Source organism: Lissotriton vulgaris, chromosome 10 (assembly GCF_964263255.1).
Source record: "Lissotriton vulgaris chromosome 10, aLisVul1.2, whole genome shotgun sequence".
NCBI lineage: Eukaryota > Metazoa > Chordata > Amphibia > Caudata > Salamandridae > Lissotriton > Lissotriton vulgaris.
This window is the reverse complement of record NC_141698.1, coordinates 998,022,301-998,029,015: the sequence shown is the minus strand read 5'-3', so window position 1 is coordinate 998,029,015 and position 6,715 is coordinate 998,022,301. Positions and strand designations below refer to the sequence as shown.

General features: G+C 48.5%; 1 non-coding gene across 1 annotated transcript; it reads left to right on the top strand.

Annotated features, from left to right (window-relative positions):
* The first annotated feature begins 3,219 nt into the window (after positions 1–3,219).
* LOC147689125 (U6 spliceosomal RNA) lies at positions 3,220–3,326 on the top strand. The gene has a single exon (XR_015300785.1). It is a non-coding gene; the product is annotated as a U6 spliceosomal RNA (small nuclear RNA).
* Positions 3,327–6,715: the final 3,389 nt, after the last annotated feature.

Sequence of the window (6,715 nt, the reverse complement as noted above, 5' to 3'; positions counted from 1 at the left end):
CAAGGAATTTCCAGTCCTTAGTAGATTTATTTAACCCAGAGTATCATAGTACAGTCAAAGGAATCGTCGTAAAACCAAAATCATCATAATGCACACTGTCATGTACCTTTAAGAATGTAGGTGCCCATGGTATATTTGGTAAACAATTAAATTAATAGGCATATATACAGAAAGTACCACAAGCATCTAGCCCCCTCTAAGCAGCGAGCAGGAAAGTCTGAGCTCAAGAAGATTATTTTCTCTTTCGAAATAGTGCATCTTTCTAATGTTCTGGACAAAGAAGGCACACGTTCTATTGGCTTTAAGTTATATTTGTTGCACAAAAGAAATTGTACGGTTTAGTAATGCAAAAACAAGGGAACCCAAAACTGCTTCTTGGCATTTGTAACAACCGCGGTTTCCCTCCTAACCTTACAATGTTGCCGCCTCAGCACTTCCCATTCCCAAGGAAACTAGAGGGAAGTTACAGTTGCACTCAGCCACGGAAAACCTGGTGTGCAGCTGAATTTGCATTTTTCTGAAAAGAAAACTGCTGCTTGTGTACAACAAACATGCACTTTTCTGCAGTGACGACAAGCACTCAGGTTAGTGCGGTCTAGTCATGCTAACTAACCCGTACCCGAGTAAACTATTTTCTAATCAAACATTCACTTTCACACTGGCGGTTTCTCTTGTAACTTAAATAGAACTGCAGGTGCCGTGATCAGGCTTAAATGATGCTTGCGCAAACAGACGCAAGCTGGCTCGAGTATGACCTAGTGAGCACTAAGTAATTAATGAAAGCGTAATGTTCCTGGGTTAGATAAGCTCCTTAAATTGCCAGTTAAAAAAATGTAAGATCACAGCATGCAAGGGCTCAACTAGACTAAAGCAGCTGCATGTCTCTGTACTGGAACAAACATACATGTTTAATGAGTCCTTGTACAAACCAGGGTGCATCAGACCTCCACTACACATAAATCCAGCACTACATGATGTGCTGCTGTGTCACACACTGCTGCTCTAGAGCACCCAGTGTTGCACTAGTGCTCAAGAACTGCAGTTCCCCTCATGGCTGGGTGACTGGTACCAGCCAGGGTCTACAAAGCTGCAGCAGTCCTTCCAAGGTGCATCGATTAAATGCCCGGAAGGCTGGAGGCCCCCGTGAATCGGTGTAATGCATGCCCCATGGGTGCACTTATACATCGACATTTCACTGATGCACCAGGGCCCCCCAACCACCAGTTGCCACTACGCCTTGATGCTCCGATGAGCCATCTGCCCTCTCTCCGGAGGGCGGGGGGCCCTCAGGGTGATAGTGGACATGTCCCTGCCGGACTCCCCCTCCAGGCTTTGCTCAGGGCGTTGACATTGCCTCCGTAAGCACAGAGCAGCTTCTGCGAGCAGCCATGACCCAGCATAGCAGAGGGAGAGCGGTGCGCAAGAGGGCTGCAGGCAGAGAAAAGGAGGAGGGGGGGTGGTGAGGCCAGGGCAATCTCATGCATTAGCATGTAAATATAGACATTACAATATATCACTCAACACACCATTAGAGCACAGTTAAGATAAACTAGTCGTGCAAAACCGAAACTGGCGCGTGAGCCCTGCCCAAGAGTACACTGTTCACTCGGAGCTTTGGAGAGGAGGGGACCGAGGCAGACACTCTTAACTATACTAAATATAATAAACACCGGTCACCCCGCGCTACAGACTTCTGTGAGGTGGTATAGTCACAACTAGTACATGCAAAATAGATGGCAGAGGACGACTGGCTCGCGCGCTGAAGGACCAGGTGAGTTCAAACATCCCTAGAAGCCTAGGGTCGCACCCTGTTCGGACAGCACGGGTAGAAGCCACTGGTGCATCTTTCACGGAGGGCAGGACGCTCCACATCCTGGTAGCACGTCAGTACCACGGATAGCACAGGCATGCCTGGGTACTGAGGCACCACGCATGCTCCTGTCCCGTGGGATCTGGTACACCAGTGACCAGAAGGCACCCACGAGTTTCACTCTGCCCGCCCTGCCCCTCAGCTGGCAGGGTCTTGTGCGCCATGTTGCCCATGGCTCTGGTCCATGAGCCACGGCCGACTTCCCCAGCTGCAGCTCCCGCAGTCCCGGTTCTGAAGCCCCAGCACCCTGCTGCTCCCGACTCGTGCTGCCATAGCTGTGTCTTGTGCTGCCTTAGCTGTGTCTCGTGCTGCCTTAGCTGTGTCTCGTGCTGCCTTAGCTGTGTCTCGTGCTGCCTTAGCTGTGTCTCGTGCTGCCTTAGCTGTGTCTCGTGCTGCCTTAGCTGTGTCTCGTGCTGCCTTAGCTGTGTCTCGTGCTGCCTTAGCTGTGTCTCGTGCTGCCTTAGCTGTGTCTCGTGCTGCCTTAGCTGTGTCTCGTGCTGCCTTAGCTGTGTCTCGTGCTGCCTTAGCTGTGTCTCGTGCTGCCTTAGCTGTGTCTCGTGCTGGTACTGCCACCGCCTTAGAGCAGCAGGCCTGGCGGGTGAGGTCCTGCGGAGCGGGCAGGGCCTCGAGAATTAAGCTCCGGCCTTGCTGCATTACTCACCCAACTACTCCCCGCTCTTGACTTACCCAGCTTGAGCAATGGCTAGGGCGGCATAAAAGTGTGTTTTTTAAGACGCGGAGCGCATGCTTGGGGGTCATTCTTGAAAGAGCACGTAGGTTTAGTGTAACAGCTTGGTGTCTGTGCGCTCTGTTGTGGCTGAAAGGAAAAATCACAGCACAAACTACTTACAATAAAAAGCGTGGCGCACGGATGACCTCTACTTTGGGCGAGCGTGGTCAGCGTTAGCAACGCTTACTGTGCAACCAAATAGCACTAAAGGGAGGGAGAGGAACCTCCCTCCCGGCAGGCGCTGGGAAGGAGAGCCCGGCCGGGGTGGGTATGAAGGAAGGCTGAAGATCGACACGCCCTTAGGACAGCAAGTCTACAGCGTGTCTTGCTCACGCTGCCTGCATGCACATGTAGGCTCTGTGATTGGTAGACCAGGTCCACCAATCGGTGCTTATTTGGTTGTCACCAACCAATCAGAGCTGTCTGGTGCATGCATGCAGGCAGCGTGAGCAAGATACTTCATAAACTCACTGTCCCAAGGGTGTGTGGAAAAAGCCACAGGGCGGTAACAAACCACTGCACACCAATGGCAAGGCAGAGTTTTTGAAGTTGCCCAGTAGAAATCGTGGGTGGGAGCTAAAGTCCTGTTAAAATCACTCTACCCCAATAAATCTCACTGGTGCTCGCTTCGGCAGCACATATACTAAAATTGGAACGATACAGAGAAGATTAGCATTGCCCCTGCACAAGGATGACACGCAAATTCGTGAAGCGTTCCATATTTTTAAACCCACTGATCAGGAAACTCGCAGACATCTCCAAACTCATTTGACCGCTACCCGCGACCCATTGAAGCGCTAACCATGCGAAACTGAAACCGCAACGCAGCATCCAAAAACTCATCACTGCTTGAAGGCAAACGCCAGCAGGTACGCCATCATCACCATTGACAGATGGTATAATTGCCTCGGCAAGCAACCAAAATCCTTTCGCTGTCTGACTGCATAATCGCCGTGGCAGGCACCCAAAACTCAACACTATCAGAAGGCACTAGATAGACAAAGACAAGACTGAGGAAACATGCAGACAATTCTGCAAACTTAATTGACCGCTACCCGTGGCCATCACTGAGCTGACCATGTGATACAACCTAAACTGTGACAGTCACACATCAATAAGACAACCTAAACAGCGACTAAAAAATTCGAAATGAATGTGGAGTAATGAGGCTACTGCCTCGGTATCCAAAAACTCATCACTGTCCGAAGGAATCTGACAGACGAAAACAAGACAGACGCTTGGTAAATCTCACTGTACGTCAGTGCTGCGAACTGCAACGCTAGGCACGAGACCTAAAAATACAGCGTAAGCCAGCGCCTCATAGTGAGGGCAGATGCCTTAACTAAGTTGTGTGTTGCAAGGGCACATCTGCTTTTACACTTTTTGGTTCTTGGAACCACTCATGTATTCTAGTAAAACACGAAAGTATCAATCTCACAAATAGGCTGTGGTAGCTTTGCAGGTGCAGCAAAAATGCCCGCTGGTTTCTTCCGTTGGTTCAAAGACTGCAGAAAGATTGCGCATTGAAGGAGAGATGCACACCAGCACATTTTGAAAAATACGCTCCCTCCTTAGATAGACCCTTTCCTCAATTGAGAGGGCTCATCCACTAATCAAAGGAGCCAGACAGTAGAAATTGTGCCATCCTGTTTTATCAAGATACTGTAAATATCGGTCAGTGTATATAGGCTTGGGTGACTTTTGGTTTATGGACAAATTTCCCATGCATATGTCTGTGAGCATTAGTGTTACTTAATGCAATGATCAAAGTGAGTTTAAGATTGAGCAATGAGGAGAGGAAAATCTAGGGAGGTGACTTTTTTCATATTCAAACCGTAACTATCTTGGGAGAGGCCTCCTTAAAAAGCTCCTTGAGGTCCTAGAATCCCTGTGACCTGTATTATAGGTCCACATGGACATGTTTTTGTCTTGTTAATGTTCAGTTCGCGATTTCTATTTTTTTAATTGAATTTTGCTGTGCAATAACTGCATACAAACAAACACAGCATGCGCATTACAAGGATTCCAACATTATGCATCAATCCCCACTGTACAGCACACGTCCTAAGCTGGGGGTGGGGACTGAGTAAGGGAAGAGGGGCACAGCCACTCAGCTAAAAAGTCTGCTCTTATAGAGGTGGTATTCGCAACTGTTGCAGCCTAATCCTCTACAACAGTCGCAGGGCCTGGCTTGCCACACTGCCCTAGGAAACCAGGCTCGTCCCAGTGGGGCATCTCTTGATCATTATCTGCTGGATCTAGATTAGCATTGTTATCCCCACTGAGTGCCCCCAGGTACACTTTAAAGGGGGACCATCCATACAGTAGGCCGCATCCTGAAGCCACCCTTCCTTCCGAGGTGTCGGGTGCCTCCCCGATGCATTGCCACCTGGTGCTTGGCCAGCAAAAGCAGGATAACTTCCAGTTTGCACTACTGTCAAGACTTCCTTAACGTAGCAGACAACAGTGAATCTGGGAATGCTCTAGCATGTGCTGTGATTTTGCCAATATCTTCAGACCGTTTCCAGGAGTGTAGTGCACACAGCTTGCAGCATCAACCAGACCCATGCTGTAACTGCAGACCTGTGCATAGTCTGTTGTGCGGTATAGCCTGTGTAGGAATTTGAAATGAAGTGCACCCATTAGTTTGAGGGAAGGGTTCTAGATGGAGTGCAGCAATTCCATTGCTCTTCATTAAGGGGGACTGTTAAGTCCACTGGGCACTCATTCTGGAGCAGATTCCTGCTTGGAGCGTCGACTAGCCTGTGCGGGGACGGGCTTGTTAGAGTCTCCACAGCACTTGAAATGCTGAAGGGCCCTCCAGGAAGGTATCGCTGACTGGCTCTGGCAACACACATTTTATAGTAGGAGAAAGTGTCCAATAGTGAAGTTGCAGGTCCCTTGAGAACTTGTTATGGAGCGACAAAGGTTCCATCTATTTATACAGACCCAAAGGATGTCCGCTGTAGCCGGGGCAACCAGCTCAGTGGGCCAGTGTCCCGAGTCATAGGAAAGGGAGGCAAATAATTGTACCAACTGAGCAAATAAATGGTTATTGCACCCTCCATCCCAATTCATTCCACACCGCATATCCGTTACCAATTGGTGATATACTCTGGTTTGCAATGATCTGTAGAAGAGTGCAGGTTTGACCAAACCCCACTTAGACTTTGAGAAAAACATTTACATAGCATGGTCATGCCTCCCTATTTGCTGTTACTCACCTGCTCCTGGGGCAGCTGACTGGAAAGACTGCATTACCCCAATTAAGTCTTCACTGAGTTGGCTGCCTGTTGAATGGAGATCCTTGTTTAATGCTGCCTGGTTGGTCAACAGAATTATGAACTCGTCAATTGCACCTAATGGACTGCATTGTCTCGTGCCATCTACAGACTCGCTACTACTCAAAATGCCAATCTTAAAGGAAAAACAGACTTTTAAATTGTCATTTTCTGGATGTGACTCTTTATGGAGCTCTATTCCTCCAAGAATTCGCATGTAGAGCTGTTTTAGGTGAGCGAAGTATGGACAACATATCACCAATGACCACATGGGTGACTTTCACTGACCAATTGCTCCAACTTTGCCCACACTACTCTGTGATTCAAAAGAGGAAATCATATTGTCATCACAACTGAGATTAATTAACTCGTACGCATGCAACTCTGCGCTAAGGCGAGCCCGGAGGTGCCCAGGCACTGACGTGCCATTTAACACCTATAAGCAAGCCTAAAAAGCCTTCAGGCAAGCAGTATCTGTAGAGAAACCGCTCTGGATAAAACTAGTTCACGCAAGTAAGAATTCAAACCCGAAGGTATTCTGGTCCCTCTTGAATGGGAGAAAGAATGGTCAGAGGGGACAAAGCAGAGCAAACATCTCGGAAGAGAAGTGGGCATCCGTCCTAACCACCCACTTTGAAGCCACAGCCAAGGAAGTTGACTCCCATCAATCTGATGAAAATAGCTTCTCTGACAAAACCAAGCCAATTACAGCCCTTCACAGATATGATTACCTCTGACTAAGAAGAGCAATTCCTGACTAGGACCAACTGGACATTACCCATAACAGATAACAAAATCTCCCCCCACCCTCCAACAAAGGAAGTTACATCATCC